Source organism: Leuciscus leuciscus (genome assembly GCF_965113295.1).
Source record: "Leuciscus leuciscus genome assembly, chromosome: 24".
Classification (NCBI taxonomy): Eukaryota; Metazoa; Chordata; class Actinopteri; order Cypriniformes; family Leuciscidae; genus Leuciscus; species Leuciscus leuciscus.
The window spans coordinates 22231579-22249071 of NC_138723.1; the positions used below are offsets into that span (position 1 = coordinate 22231579).

The window sequence follows — 17493 nt, forward strand, 5'->3', positions numbered from 1 at the left end:
AATTAATTAGTTTATTGAAAATTAAATAGTCCTTTTCTGTGAGGCAAGTAGGAGGGAAAAACAGCATCATGAGAATCAAAAATGCACAAAGAGAATGGAAGAGAGAGAGAGAGAGAGAGAGAGAGAGAGAGAGAGAGAGAGAGAGAGAGAGAGAGAGAGAGAGAGAGAGAGAGAGAGAGAGAGAGAGAGAAAACGTGGAAGGACACAGGAGAGTCAGCCAGCTCACACTGATGTTGGAGTAAACATCTCTATTTCCCTAGCAACATGGAATCAGCCAGGCATTTAAAGGGACAGGAGCCCATTCACCTTTTGTATGAATTCCTCATTTATGGAAGTGCTTCCTGTCAACTCCACAGGGTGTAACACCTCCCTGATATCACAAGTCAGTCAGATGTCAATTTAAGGTGTTTTTTCATCTGAAGAAATGTTTACTCATATGCAATGTCTCTAAAACATTCCAAGTTGTGCATGTGAATTGTTTATAAAAGTCTATAAAGTTTTCTTAAAAGTGACTATAAATAAGACATTAAAGCAATCGCATATAACACTGTTGCACTCAGAAGAGTCACTTTTTTGTGAATTTCTTATAAAAAGTACTGTGCTGGTACTTTAATATATACGTAGCCAACTGATTTCACTAATTAGTTCTATCTCCTGTGCTAATTATAGCAAATCCAGGTGATTGGAACAAAATACTGAGGAGGACTTTTACTTTCTGAACCTGGGCGTTACACCTCTGTATATATATTGGTGCTGAATGATTGCCATATTCATATACCCATGAATGGAATTTGCAGGGTATTCCAATGAATACCGATTCATTACAATGTTTAAAAACATGATATTATTACCATGCGAGGAAATATTGTATTACAATGGTGCCATGTTCAAAAAAGTTAATACCATGGCACTTGTATAAATTGTAATAAAAAAATATTAATATACCTCAATATATTTAAATTTGATACCAGCTTGTACACTAATAGTGCATTTGAACATGGATCAACTGTAAAGGAACACTGATGTTTCATTGCTGCACTATGCTGCAGGTAAAGTAATACTGAGGGAAAGAAGCGAGGGAGGAGGAGGGAGACGACGAGATATTGAGGCGAGAGGAGGGAGAGAGAGAGAGAGAGAGAGAGAGAGAGAGAGAGCAGAGAAAAGACTCGGAATACAGATGAGCAGAGCGGAGGTGGGAAAGGCAGGGAGTTTTCTGCAGGTGAATTCACAACACCAGGGGGTTTTTCCTGCCCCCTCATTTATCCATCCCTCTCCCTCTCTCTCACACACACTCCTGTTCTCTCCCCCGCTCTCCCTTGGGATGTACAAGGGTGGTGGGTGATCGGCTGAAACCAACTTTTTAAAAGTAATGAGAGAAGAGGTGGATGATGGTGAAAGGAGGGATGAAGTGGTCCAGGTGACACATGGGGAAAGAGACAGTGATTAATATGAGAGAATTAAATGAAGAGGTGGAGAAGGTGCAGAAAGAACAATGAGCAATGCAGAGATAATGCAGTGAGAAGAACCAGGAGGGAAGAGGAAAACGAGGCAGAGGGGTTGGAAAAACACATCGTTTGAAATCGAGAGGGTATAGAACCTGTGACGTATGTATCCCAATAACCTCAAGCCTCTGAAAGCTTTTTAATGTTTAATTCACATTAACAGCTCTAGGGAGGGAGAAGAACAGAAGAGGAGAGCGAGAGGAAGAGAGAGAGAGAGAGAGAGAGAGAAATGCTGGATTTCCCATGAAGCAAAGGACTGAGGAAGTGTGTTTAATTTACAAGGTACCCAAATATGTACCAAATGAGGAGGAAACAACTTTACATAACTTAAATATAAATGAATTCAGTTCCTGGTTAAGAAATCAATTATTCAAAATATATGTACATGGGGTACAAAAGTATGAGACCTAATTTTCACAACATTTCCAGTTTTATGTAAACATTGAGTTTCGAACCCCACAGTACTGTTAAAACAACACTAAGGAACTTTTCCTCTTCGGTCGCCCTACAGGTTGGAAGCGGAATTGTCCATTACCGCTGTCGTAAATAATTTCGCAGCCCAGTCTACTGTCGCACACACGCTCTCTGTTTATCTAGCACCGGCTTTGAATGAACCACAGACAAGGTAGAGTATGTTGCATGATTTCATGAAAGCATGATGTATTGCGCCACCAGAAACGAAGAAAAACTAAATAATGACTACTGTAACGCTTGACGTAAAGCAAGTCAAATTTTTAGTTTTCTTATGTCTCATTCGAACTACAGAAACGCGACCCGGTTTGGCAAACTTGCATAGTGTGGTTATAGCAGATATAATGCTGCAAAGCGAATCCAGAAGTGCCTTTCACCCTGTTACGACTTGATGAACTACTGATACGATTTTGGAAACATTATTTTAAAGTAACATTTTTTACTTAGTTTTGCTTTAATATTGCATTCTGTCACAGTTCAGTTCAGTTCAGTTCAGTTCATCTTTATTCGTTTCCCGAAGGCAATTTGGTTGCAGCATACAAGCATACACATAAAACAATGTCTCACACACATACAAGAAATACAGTACCCAATAAATACATTTAGGGGAGACCGGGGACAGTTGCAACAGGGGATGGTTGCAACATGTCATTTTTCTCCAATCAGAAACAAGCTAGAGTGATGACACTATTTGCACATGCACAGTTATATTTTTGTCATACTGTCTTGAAATTTTGTATGAATTAATCAAAACTTACTTCGTTTGAATTATTGTTTTGTTGACTTCTAAGTGATATGGTTAGCATGTGTCAAAGTCAGTGTGTCTAGCAGGAATATGATGTTCTGTCATGGCTGATAGGGTCGGGGATGGTTGCAACATGTTATAAATTGCATGTTTAATAAAAGTTTGTTGCATTGCAAATTGTTAAATTCTTCCTGTCTGACACTGAAATATGGAGAGATTGAATAGCATCTGTAACACCTGCACACTGAATCTATGTAGGCCTATGTTCTATGAACAAACAAAACTCAATAACTGTTATTTGATAACTATGACTAAATAAATAAATAATAGGCTACAATAATATTATTGAAATAAATAATACTATAATATTATAGTAGGCCTAAAACAGTTAATATTTTCAGAATTCTTTGCTCATTGAGACAAAAAGCTTAAGTTAATTAATTAAATTTAAGGTATTTTTAACATGTTGCAACCGTCCCTGTGTTGTGTTGCAACTGTCCCCTGGGTCGGGGTCAGTTGCAACATCTGACTTCTTCCATTCAAATAAATACTGTGAACGATATGTTATATATAATCATCTTTAAATGGTATGGATAATTAGCAGACAGATGCAAGTTTAATATATACAAATTTGGTTGGTCTAGTCCAAATAGTCTCTGAGTAATTGAGAGAAATGCGAAAAGTGTTGCAACTGTCCCCGGTCTCCCCCTACCTTGAGTTTAAAAACTTTACAGCTGAGGGGATAAATTAATTTTTGAACCAATTCGTTTTACTAAGCGGAGTTCTGTACCGGCTACCAGAAGGGAGGAGATGGAACTCATAATACAAGGGGTGGGAATCGTCTAACAAAATGGTCTGGGCTTTACCCAAAGCCTGGGCCATAGTCATCTGCTTCCTCCCCGTTATTTTATTTCCCTGATTTACAATACTCTCAATACGATTTTTATTCTTCACGTTCAGAGAATTGAACCAGCACAACAAAGAAAAAGATAAAAGCGACTCAATATAGGATCTGTAAAACATGCACATCAATGTTTTATCCACATTAAATGACCTTAGTTTCCGCAAACAATACAATCTTTGCTGCCCCCTCTTGCACAAAGCATCAGTATTTGCGGAAAAAGTCCATTTTCAATCTAAGACAGTACCCAAATACTTGTACTGTTCAACACTCTGGATACCCGCTCCCCATTAATACTTATTTGCTTATCATCAATTGATTTCCCCCTCAATCTAAAATCAATAGTCATCTCTTTAGTTTTCAGAACATTAAGTTTTAAAAAAGCATTCTGACACCAAACAATAAAATCATCAACCACAGGACCATGCATAGAATCCTCCTCACTCAAAAAGCTACCAATTACAGAGTCATCAGCAAATTTTATGATATGCCTGTTATTAAACCTACTCTTACAATCATTAGCATTCAGAATAAATAATAAGGGAGAGAGGACACATCCTTGAGGTGACCCAGTAGATGACACCAGCCATTTACTTTGACTCTCTGTGTTCTCTGCACAAGGAAATCTAAAATCCAGCCTACCAAATAAAAATCCAACCCAAATTCTTCAATGAGTTTCTCAACTAAAATATGTGGCTGAATGGTGTTGAAGGCAGATGAAAAATCAATAAAAAGTAATTTAACAAAAGTTTTTGGCTTCTCTAAATGCTGAAATATTAAATGTAAGAGAGTTGCAACTGCATCCTCTACACCTCATTTATCCCTGTACGCAAATTGAAGAGGATCTAGAGATCTCTCAGTCCTTTGCATAATTTCTCTCTTAACTAATTTTTCCAAACATTTCATAACTAATATCTAATATCTGTGCATTCTGTTTTTTTGGCAATGGAATCACAATAGACTGCTTCCACCGTGCAGGTACTTGTTGTAGTTGTAGGGACCAAACAAAAATCTCATAAAATATTGGTCCTAACTGCTCAGCACATTCCTTGAGTAAACGGCCCCCTATTATCAGGCCCCGGTGCCTTCCTAATTTTACACTGTTTAAAAGCTGTTATCACATCCCCCACATCAAAAGGGACACATACATTCTCTCCGTTTATCCTACATTTATTCTTCAAATCCTCAATTTCCAGTTTAAAATCATACGTGTCAAATCTCGAATAAAAATTATTAAAATCCTGCGCTAAAGCTGCATCTGAACTGAATCCGTTCACACTAGTTCTATTATTTATTTTCCTACTATCTTGACCTGTTATTAAATGCATCCCCTCCCAAACAGAACCGAATTTTCCCTTTTTCATTTTGAACTAGAGATCTTCCACAATATGTTTATACACTCTTAAAAATAAAGGTTCTTTATTGCCATGTGGTTACATGAAGAACTTTTATAGAGGACTAACATTAACAAAGAACTAATTGAACCTGAGGAACTAATATTCATTGAACCTTTCCATTGGACAGTTCTTTATGTAAAATGTAAAAAGGTTCCTTTAAATTTCCATTTATTATTACGTTCTTTATGCAAAGGAAAAAAAAAGGTTCTTATAAGAATTGATCACTAAAAGGTTCTTTGTGGAACTAAAAATGGTTCGAGAACCCCCTTTTTGGAACCTTTATTTTTTAAAAGTGTGTTTAATGAGTATATTTTGTCTATAAGGGTATTGTAAAAATTATATACATAGTGATTATATTATGTGCACTATATTATGTGCACACATTACTTCACATTAATAAAACAACCAAACTACATTATTTTACACAATGAAAGTCATTTTTAAGGTACAGATCACGTAAAGCAAATCAATTGCACATTTTCACTTTTTACAATGAACACTTTTACAGTGTTTCTGTACATTTCGTATAAGGTATACTACTGTATTGTGTTCTTCTGTCACCGACTGCAATGTGGATGACGCACACAAGATTTCACTCTTGCATACTCTTGTGTATCTTGTTAAAGGAATATGACTTGTCGACAGTTACTGGTCACACTGTGGATTCACAGCGGTTCAGATTGTTCTTTTGATGTATAATGAATGAACTTGTATCAGAGAGAGCGTGTGGATGTGCTGGGCGATACGGGTGGGTGTGGTAGGAGGAATAGAAATGTGTGAATTTGGGTGTGTGTGTGTGTGTGTAAATGAATGCGTTGGTGGAGGGGGTTTTACCAATCAGAACCCACTTGCCTCTTGCTCATCCTTCTTTTTCACTCGTTCTCTCCGGCAAACCTCATTAGATGCAAGTCAGCCTTGCAATCAGAGAGTGAAAACACAAACTGGGCTCAGGCATGCAGGGATTTCGGCATGAGTCAGAGAGAGAGAGAGAGAGAGAGAGAGAGAGAGAGAGAGAGAGAGAGAGAGAGAGAGAGAGAGAGAGAGAGAGAGAGAGACGTGGTGGGTGGGAGGGTGTGAAAGAGAAGGGAGGCAGAGGATAAGGGAGGGGGGTGTGGGATTTTTTTGTATTGATCTGAGTGCATTCTGTGGGGTGAATACAGAGAAAGAGAGACACAAAAAAAGAAAGTGAGAAGGGAGACAGAGATAGAGGGAGCAGTTACTGTCTCCAGACATCAAGTCTCGCCTTTTGAATCAATCTTCAGAAAATTCTGATATCATTATCGGCGTCACTAGCAAACTGAGGAACATCTGCAAATGCGGGGAGAGAAACAATACAGTGACAACGTGGAGAGATGCGAGAAGCAGGGAGAGAGAAAAGGGAGAGAGGGAGGGAGGTGACAGTTTCTGTGGGGGCGATTACATTGGAGAGGGAGGAAGAGAGCAGGATGAGAAGGGTGGGCGGAAGTGACAACGAAATAGAGATCAAGAGAGAGAGAGAGAGAGAGAGAGAGAGGAGGTAACAAAATTCAGCATCTCTTCTTGTTATTTTTAACGAACAGTGCATTGCAAAATATGTGCCCACACATGTGACCAAAAATCTGTCGAATTTTTCTTTGAAATCGTGCATGCATACATTTTCTTCCTGATCTACAATAATCCTACATTTGTATGTTTTAAAAACAAGGACACTTGGAGGTCAGGATGTTCTAGAAACGAATCGCGCGCTATCGGGGGGAGTCTACGGCGTACAGTCCAAAAAAACTTCTCACAGCTGGAGGAAAGTACGAATCAAATACGAACAAGTATAAACAAATACGAATCAACTAAGCAAAAGATGGAGGGATGCAAAGAGTAGGCAGCGATGACAAAAAATGAGCTCTGATGGGGAGATGGGCCTCTGAAAATAGAAGCGGAAGTAAACGCAGCCTCCCAAAGACTCTTCCCACTCAGCGTCTCAGAGAGTTATTTTCTGTCCTCTGCTCTGAAATAAAAGAAATTGAATCCGGCAGTGAGCTTCCTGCGATCCGTGATGTGTGTGTTTCGCTCTGAATTCAAAAAGGAAGGCACGTGTTCACCCAAAATGCCCTGTTGAAGTTCAGAGAGGGTTCTGTAAAATAACTAGATTCATGTTTCATTGAACAAACAGATCTCCAAAACCCCAGAGCTAACAAATGAGTGCACTGTGGCAAAAGTCCAATTCAATTAATTTGTCTTTTTGTTTTAGTTGGTTTGTTTTCAAAAACCTAGTTCAAATAATTATTATGATATTTTTGAGAATTTTGTTAGAATTTTTGGAATCTAACATTCCAATTTCATATTTATGATAATTTTGGATAAACAAGTGTACCCAATAAAATGGTATCATACATTCAGACAAGAGTCAACAATATAATGACGGTAGATGTGAACCGAAATGTCAAACTGTTTTCTCAGGACCAGAGAATTTTTAATGAATGCCAGATTGGAGCAAGTTTTCACATTTATATCAGTGCAATTTTGTTACCATTGTGGAGAAGAGTGGAACATTTGCCTAAGCTGTGGACTGATACAGCTAATTTCATAACTGCTTTGCTTAAGGAGCATTTAATGATTAACATTTAATGTGCTAATTTGCGCTATTGCTAGCTAATAGTTTGTTAACTAGATAATACAGTCTTATAATTCAGCTGTGTGACACTAACATGAAATTGAATTGGAGGAATGAATATATGAAATCGAATGCCTGAATCATGTCAGGGAGCCATATATAATTCACATAGAGACTACTTAATTGGGTCACTTAAAATGACTTCATTCCATGATGTTGAAGTTACATGAAGATATTATGATTGTTTAACTTATTTGATTAAATCTTGTAAATGTAACACACTTTTTTTCAGTGAATTGATTAATTAAAATATGTGTTGCTTGGTGCTCACTGTGATTTTGCCAAGACATGTTCCTCAACATTCCTGTCTGGAAATGTTTTCCTAACAATATATCCCTAAACCTAACCCTACCCATAAGTTATCCCTAAAGTCAGAGGGAAATGATAGATGAATAACACTGGTAAGCACCTAAGCACAAACTTGATTGGAATGTTGTTCCAGGATCAACAAAGATGTTGCACTTGGTGAAATCACATTCACTGTTGGTTGGTGTTTTATTGTGACTACTTACCCCATATAGTGTGCCAATATGCCCCCTCTGTCTGCAGCACATAAGGTCAACATAAAAATTGCACGTTTTACTTGGCAATGTCAGTGGAAATGTTAATTTTCTTTTTATAGCACATAAAATTCATTTATCAAAGATATATCTTTACTTGTTTGATTCTTGCTAGTAAAAAGGTTTATAAATGGGCCAAGTAATGTCTAAATCTAACCATGCAAAATGGTTTTCAGGGTCTGCTTAATTTATTAAAACAATATAAGTCGCTGAGGCAATCACACGTTCTTATGTGTGATAATGCAGTAAGTTGATAAAACAAGTCATCCTTGTTTAAATAACATATTCATGCTATAATATTCTAAGTAAGATGATATGAGCATAGCGAAAGTTAGAAAAGCTGCAAACTTCCTCAGGGATGTACCCTTTGCGGGGGCACGCGGTGTATTCCTCTGTCTTGATCATCCCACGTTCAGTTCAGGAGGGAGAATACGAGCTACCCGTCTGACACGTGCGTTACGTCTCAGGGTTCCCCAAATCACTATCCAGAATTGGTCATGAGGACGTAGACTACCGGTTGTACGCATTTGCGTGCTCTCGGCGCACTTAGAATCGAGTTACACTTGTATTGATTTCAAAAGGCTGATCAATCCTCTGCTGTTATGACTGCTTTCCCATTGACGTCTGTCTGAATATCTAAACGCGAAACGCACTCGAGAATGATTTAGCGACGCGATTCGCAGAGAGCTTGTCGACATTTTGCGCGCGCTATATGATCGAAATCAGTTTATTACAACAGCAGAATGGCTGTCGACGTCTTTGCCGCATCAAACATAAGAAATAAGAATGTGATGTTCCGTTCTTGCAGAAAAAAAGGACGTCTGCAGTCTCCGCACTGAAACGCTATAGGCTATAGTCAAAGGGTGAAAGGCGCGCTTTATGTTCAATTCAATTCATTTGTTGCGCTTTAATACATATAATTTCAAAGCAGCTTTACAGAAAATGCATGTGTCTACATTAGAATTTAGAGTGATCTGTAATCAGAGGTGACATTGTCCAAGTTATGTATTTCAGAAATGTATAGGTTATATCACGCAGTTAGCTAACAATGTATTAATTGTACAGGATTCATTTAGGGCAGAAACAATTAAAGAATACACGTTGTTAGTAAATGTTTAGGATATATAGAATGTAATGTCTGTAACTTATGTGTTTTTGTGCCAAGTGTTCCAGACTTTAATATTTCCATATATATAAAATAAGTAAACGTAGTTTAGTTGTCCTTAAACGGTAAATTAATATCAAGGAGGACTGTTCCACTACTGGTTGGGTGTAACACTTAAACATTTTAAAATGTGTGCATGCATTTAATATAGCCAACATCAAATTTACGTGTTCAAAATAATTATTATTCCACCCATCCATTGATTTAAAGAAAATGTATTCAAAAGATCAAATAAACTTGGACACAAGTAGAACAAATACATAAAGACTAACAAATCTAAAACACAACAGACTTGCCATAGTTTTGGTAATTGTGGCCTATACAATGTAACGTTTTGTGCAATCTTGGGTAAAGTAAGCATTGGAAAGTGTTACAACCCTGTCCAGTCATGATATTTCTAGCCAATTTACACATATAGGTGAAAAGGTTGTGTGGATTAGTTTAAGGAGAACCTGATTATTCAGATGATAGTTGTCATTTAACATCCATTTATATCTGAAATTATACTAAAAGGTTGTGTGGATGTTATATATTGGTTTTAAGGAGAACCTGATTATTCAGATGATAGTTGTCATTTAACATCCATTTATTTCTGAAATTATACTAAAAGGTTGTGTGGATGTTATATATTGGTTTTAAGGAGAACCTGATTATTCAGATGATAGTTGTCATTTAACATCCATTTATATCTTAAATTATACTAAAAGGTTGTGTGGATGTTATATTGATTTAAATGAGAATCTGACGATTCAGGATAATTCTGTCCCTTTACACCCATTAACACCTCAATTTATAAGACAGAAGTGAAATTTTGTGTTTAAAAAAAAATCTTATATACTTTTAAACAAGTGGTGTTAAAACCTTTCCTGGTCTCCCTTACATCAAAACCAGCATTTAAAGGGACAGTTCACCCAAAAATGGAAATTCTGTCTTAATTTACTCACCCTCATGTTGTTCCAAACCTGTATGCGTTTCTTTCTTATGTTGTACACAAAAGAAGATATTTTGAAGAATGTTGGTAACCAGACAGTTGACGTTAGCCATTAACTTTCATAGCAGGAAAAAAAAAATACTATGGAAGTCAATGGCTATCATCAACTGTTTGATTACCAACATTCTTTAAAATATCTTCTTTTGTGTTCAGCAGAAGAAAGAAACTTTAAACAACATGAGGGCGAGTAAATTATGACACATTTCATTCTTGGGTGAACTATCACTTTAATCATCATTTGTTGAACCTGAACATATAGTCACATTTTCAGTCTTGAGATTTTAACTGGCAGGTTCAGAAGAAGGAACAAAGCATGCAAAGTCTATATATAATCGTTCCGTGCTCGTTTAACTGTGAGAATCCGAACTCTCCTTGGTCTTTATAAATAGCAGCCCCGTTGACAAAATTCCGTCAATGACGTAGTGCACGCGCGTAGTTGAGTAGGTGATGCTTTTTAGTGAATGAGTTCCCCCTCCCTCTCCAGCTTACTAGTACTATCAGATCTCTATAAAAAGCGCACGGTAGATGGAACAGCGCTTGAGAGCTGCTTGTTTCTACCAGGAAAAAGAAGACGAGACGAGCGTGACGAGTGTAGACAGTGGTCCATATGGAGACACTCAGGCGAGAAAGAACTTCTCATTACGCAGTACACCGTGCCATCCTAGTGGAGCGCCAACATCTCACAGACAAGGTGCTAGAAAACGGACAGCCGTCATAAATTCGCATTTTTGACAAGGACTCCTATATTTCAAGGTAAGTGTGATTTGACACTGTTTGGTTGAAAGTGGCACGGTGACAGCCAGGAAGTTCATTTAAAAATTACCTGAAGGTTGCCAAATACCAGTCTTATAAGTTTTTTTTCCCCCTCAGATAATATTTTTATGCGTGTTTATTAAAAGATGTACGGCATATTGCAGACGACCTGAAACTTACTGCAGTGTGACTCACTTTTTTCGCACGTGGGCAGCATGAAGACCCTTTAAAGGGAACAGTCTAATAATGCTGCTGTAAAAAGGTTGCGTTCACAAGTTAAATTAAATAATATGTTTTTATTATTATTATTAACTTTTTATCGTAGAAGATGAATTTGCGAAGTTGTGATTTATTATTAATAAGCTTAATTAGCATATTGACTATTCGGGAATGACAATAGGTTAAAAATGCTATGTACATTTCTGGAATTAATATGTAGGCCTTTATGTATTTAGTGAAACAAGTCTATAATTGAATGTCGCTGTAAGTCATCTAAATGTACAACACCACCCGAATCTTCGATGTAAACTCTCTCGTGAATGTGTGACACCGGGAGATTTCCGGTAGAGATGAACTGCATGTTGTCGTCTCGCGCAGCGTTGCCAGATCTTAGTAAAAAAAAAAAAAATGTAATAAAAAAAAAACCTTTTAAATAGCATGGCAATTATTCCGTATAGTAAGCGTCTGGATAAAAACGCACTTTTGTAGGATAGGAACTATTTTCCCTGCCGTTTATCTGAACAGCCTCATAATTTACAGGGATGGAGACACACTTTACACTGTAACGACGAAGCAGTCAAGCTCAAATTCACGATTGTACCTATTCTAAACCTTAAAAAAACAACAAAAACAAGCACAAAGTCGCGTATAATAGCTGGACGTGGCAACACTACCTTCCCCTTTCTCTCCGGTTGATGCCCTAGTACCTCCACTAACCAGCGTTTTTATTTTTTGCCTTTCTATTCAACAGTCGTTTTTTTTTTTTTTTTTTACCTCCCTCCTCCCTCCCCTCTTTACTGAATGCTATGAATTTCCTTCCTACCTAATGTTTCCGCTCACCTTTTTTTCTACACAGATTCTGTGACGTGTATTCAGGCGTTGAAGTCAGGTCTGCGTCACTCTTGCGCACTTTGCAGATGATTCGTAGTCACCTACTGTAACCCTTTAAAGAGACAGCGCGCGCTCAGATACAAACACACACACACAAATGACTGCAGCAAAAACCTTTTATTTTTCGCGGGGGTGTTAAAGTAGGGAGTGGGCATCCGTTTTCATTCAATGAAGACACCTTATTCATTATTTGTAAATGAATGACTGAACAATTGAATTAGCACAACCAACGACACTAATGACTAATAGCTGAAACAAGTAGGCTACACAAAATGTATTTTAACTCTTAAAGGAACAGTGCATACAAAAATGATTATTATGATAATTATTCACTCACCCTTATTTTGATTTATTTTTTCACGTGGAACTCAAAAGGAGATGTTTGGTACAATATCATTCAGCGTTCACTGTATTTGTATGTACAAATATGCTATGAAAGTGAATGGTGACTGAGGTTGTCAGGTCATTGTATTCTCCCTAACTTCTTTTAATTTAGGGTGAACTGTATAGTTTGAAGTGTAGTGCAATGGAAAATATTTATTTTTAAATGAATCTAGGATCAATAACTTAATCAGTCATATATTTATCTGTTACCTAGGACTGCTATATTAAATGGGTTCAATGGAATAAAGCAGAGTAAACGTGTGTTTCAGCACCATGGAGAGCGGTTAGTGTTTTGTCAATGCTGCTTCCTCCTTTCTCAAAACTGAACACAATTAAGCAGTCTAACATTGGGCAGTCACTAAAATAAACGAGTATAAGGTGTTGTATGCATAATAAAATATAATTGAAAATGACTTTCAAAGGGGTTCAAGCCAGCATCTACCTCACTGTCCCAGCAGCGGTGCTCATGGGAATCAATGTTCCCGAGAATTTTCTGCTTGGGCAAACCATGGCCCTTCTAATAAAATAAACCGTGTTATGCATCATTCATGGGCATAAAGAATAGTTATGATATTAAAAGTAATTTTTTTTTTTTTTATCTATACACCTTATACATATCTAGGTGTTTAATAAATCCTGTTTTTGTAACGCTTCTTTTTACTTGCAGTAGCTGTTCTATCTTTCCCTCAGTGAACCCGAATTCTTCCAGGTCTTGCCCAGCATGGCTGTAATGAGAGTCTTTGCCAGTATGCCAGCACTTCATGACCTTGGCTCTAGACTGCTTACTGCTTATGGAGTCCAACAGTACAGTAACAGTCTACAGTCATGGCTACTGAAGTCTGGCTCCAGCATCACAAATACGTATTTGAATACCAGACCTAGCCCGATTTAGCCTATCATCTGGATAACTTCCGTTGGATTTCATAGGAAAGGCTGTGGAAATGTGCACGCACACATACATCAGAAATACTCGGCTGTGACGGCAAACAGTTGCGTATATCTGAGCCTGTATTGGGGGAGTCCTGTGCTATGGAGGCTTGTCGTTTCATCTAACAAGCCAATAGGAGAGCACTATTTCCAGTTACCATGCCAACACCCCCTCTGCTGTCTCCATGGTGACCGTGGCTTTAGATTGTTACTGTAGCGATGGCACGTGGTAACAGTCTACAGCCATGGTCGCCAAGGGGCAGGTGTTATAGCGACAACTGCAAGCATAATTGTGACTAGCAGGCTTCATTATGTTTCATGTGCGTGACCAGAACGCACATGAAACTGTAACATGGTGAGGGATTTGCTAGGAAGAACTTACAGAATGATTTGATTTTGGAAAGTAGGTCAAAGTCTCACTTTATTTATTTATATCTTTCCCTCCTTCTGAAACTCTATTGAAATACTGTTTTTCTCTATCTTTGCCTGCTGAAAAGCATCAAAACTGTACATGTGATACAGTTTGATTTCTGTCAGAAAACAACATACATTAAACACTTCGATACAAACAGATTTGTTTTCTGTGGTAATTGATTCATGTACTGTACCAGAATATAAAATGTTTTCCTGATGATTCACTTCGTTTCCTGATGGCCAAGTGATTCATTCTAATGTGAAGTGCCAATGATTGCTCCTTTTTTTCCAGACAATTTCCTGTGGAACAGGGAGAAGCAGTTTTAATTAGGATAGAGTATAGAGTGACAGAATATGTTGAATGTATAATTGATGAAAGCCATACATTATTTTTTTTTACCGGTTCCAGTGCCATCTGGGACAGCAGGACAGGTGTTTTGGTGAATTTAGTAGTGAGTAATTAACAAATAATAAATTAACAGGGATGTCTTGTCAAAATGAGTTTTGATCTGCAGAAATTTTTAGTGGTGTGCAATAGAATATGGCCCAAATGCTAAAGAAATAGAACTCACATGTCGCCCTCTGGAGGAGAGAGTCTGTAGTTGCACAAAACAAACAATTGTCATGCAAGTAATAGAAAGAAATTATATTCAGAAATGTTTATATGAAAATTAAATTACATATAATCTCGGCATCCAAAGACAATGTCCCATGTTTTAGTTTCTAATATTTTAAATGATGCCACTTTGTGTTCATTAAATATTTTGTTCTTGGGCTGGATGCAAATCTTGGCCAGAGTTGTCTAACTTTTAAAGCCTTATATATATATATATATATATATATATATATATATATATATATATATATATATATATATATATGTATGGTTGATCATTACATTTCATCATTAACCAGGAGACAATAAATAAAAGTATTTCTAAAACATACATTTAAATATTTTCTCTGTTCTTCTGCATTTTTTATGTTCTAGCTTCTGTATTACAAGCTTTCTCGTGAAATTTCTAAATATTGTTGCCTCTCGTATCATCATCTTGTAACATTCCTCATTTGTTTCTTAAAGATTAAATGTAAATGTTGATTTGCCAAATAAAGCGAATACTTACTTTGAAACAATGTGATGAGAAGTCGATAGAGACTCTTTTCCCTACAAGTAAGAGACCATGTGCTGATATTGGAACCTCAGCACATAAACTCTTACTGTTCAGGGCTAAGGTCATCGTACACACACACAGGCACGCACGCACGCACGCACGCACGCACGCACGCACGCACACACACACACTCTAAGAATAATTAATTATTCAGCCTCTAAGAGAAGACAAACCTGCCAATGTCAGATATTTAAGCAGAAATACAGAGAAAATACGGCAAGAGATCATCTGCAAAGAACAATAAATTCTATCCATTTTAAAAACACAAACACTAATTGGCCATATGCATTAAAAGCAATGATTAGAAATGGAAAGTATAGGTGTTAATTCATCTCCACCTCCACTTGACCCAAATTTGCCCCTGTAACAACTAGATTCACAAGAAGGAACAGCCAAACCTCAAGAATTTGAAGGGTTATGTTCAGATCCTCTTCACCAAAACCTTGTAGTTCTTACCAATGATAGCACAGAGAGTTCCTGCAAGCTCAAAAGAAAGAAAGAAAGAAAGAAAGAACTTTATTTTACAGTCCTGTTTCGCATGTACATATATTTACTGTAGTAATTACAATAACTTGGTGAAAACTAGGTACTAGTCATGAACCTACCCCTAAACCTAACTCCAACCCATGTAGTTACCTTCTATTACTCCATACTTTCTTGGGTAAGTACACTGTAAGTACATTGAAAGTGCACGTACTGTAAAATAAAGTGCAACCCTCTGGCTTATGGTGTGCACTGTCCACATAAACAGGAAAACCAAGAAGCAGCAGGACCGTGTTTAGATCAGGCTGAAAATAAATAATAAGTAACTCAAACCACACTCAGCTGGATGAATTCCTGAATTCCTGGTTATAAGACAGTGCCTGACTCGCTAAGAAAAAAAGAAAACAAAACCACAGCAACCCCTAAACTCAATTTTCAGAAAAAAAAAAATCCTTCGTTCTACATCCTGTCTCGCTCTTTGCTTGTAAATATGCACCATGTGCTTCATAACAGTGACATCATAGCTGTTCTTTAGGTTAAATAATCCATTCCTTGGGAAACTCCCTCCACACTCTCTGTCACTGCTGAGATCTGATTGGTCAGTCCGGCCACACCAGCAAAGCAGGGTCTTCTCAGTGACCTCTTCACCATAACACATTTACTGGAATTTCCACTTCTGGGAAACCACTTAAGTATCTTAAGTATCAAAAATTATATTAAGATACATATAAGGGTTTTGATTCACTCCAAAGCAACATTTCACCTACAGTATGAATAAACATAGGCATATGCATATGCATATACAAATACATATTCGTATACATATACATAAATACATCATATGCAGGTAAGTATGTATTCATACTGTAAGCTACATAAACCTTCCTAATTACACTCTTTAGCTTCATTTTACCACAAAACATCTTTGAAATGAGATCATGCGTGACTGTACAGCACAATACATACATGACTCCAACATGTGTGATTAGTAGACACCCAAAATCACCACTTGTCCAAACGCATCACTCCTCAAAATCTCCCATGAAGATGTAGATTTCCAGAAAAATAAAGGTAAAAGTTCAGAGACAAGTGAGATATAGTCCACAAAGTCAGCTTTGAGGATGAGAGAACGCAAAAGATAGTTTAACGGAGCAGGATGAAACTTCTGTGTCCCTCTACTCTTATAAAAACATGCTGTAGCTCCGCCTACATTCTCAAAACCACGCCTTCCTCATTCCTCCGAAAAAAAAAAAAGAAAAAAAAAAAGACCTCCTGTTACTTTTAACACAGGTTGCTGGCATCCCTTTGCCTGCAACTATAGCCCACCAGAGTCAAAATATAGCCCGATGCACCTCTCACACCCTTCTTTTCCAGACATTTCTTACACAACTCTCTCTCTCTCACCCCTGGCCACGACTGTTGCGCAAGTCCAGGATTCCTGAGGCCGGGAGTCACGGAGCTGTTGTAAAACTTACTGGCAAGAGGGAGTTTGTGTTTCTCCTCTTCTCTTGTCTTCCATTTATCAAAACCATGTGTTGAGTGGAAGAAAGAGACACGTGGCACTGAGAAGGAGAGAACAGAAAAAAAGGACGAATTATGTGGGAGGGACTGACAGAAAGAGGGGAAAAACAAATGAAGAGGAAAATAATAAAAAAAGGCTTTAAAATATGATCATTTTGGCGTGGTATTGGTAGAAAGATGTGTTAACAAAATTATATAAATATTTCTATATAAGCTACTATAACAATTATAAAATAATCATATAAAAATAAATGGAAGAAATTGGAGTTTTCCTTCCATTTCATTTCCCCCCCATCACAACCCTTTAAGGGCTCCGTAAACCTCTTTGTTTTTACGTTTTGTTAGCTCAT

General features: G+C 37.4%; 2 long non-coding RNA genes across 2 annotated transcripts; one reads left to right on the forward strand and one right to left on the reverse strand.

The window, feature by feature from the left end:
- The first annotated feature begins 9103 nt into the window (after positions 1 to 9103).
- LOC309489847 lies at positions 9104 to 11963 on the forward strand. Its single transcript, XR_014202540.1, has 2 exons — positions 9104 to 9814; positions 10096 to 11963. It is a non-coding gene; the product is annotated as an uncharacterized lncRNA (long non-coding RNA).
- Positions 10214 to 17493, reverse strand: LOC309489846. The gene is made up of 2 exons (XR_014202539.1): positions 16589 to 17493; positions 10214 to 15616 (listed from the first exon to the last, which is right to left on the reverse strand). It is a non-coding gene; the product is annotated as an uncharacterized lncRNA (long non-coding RNA).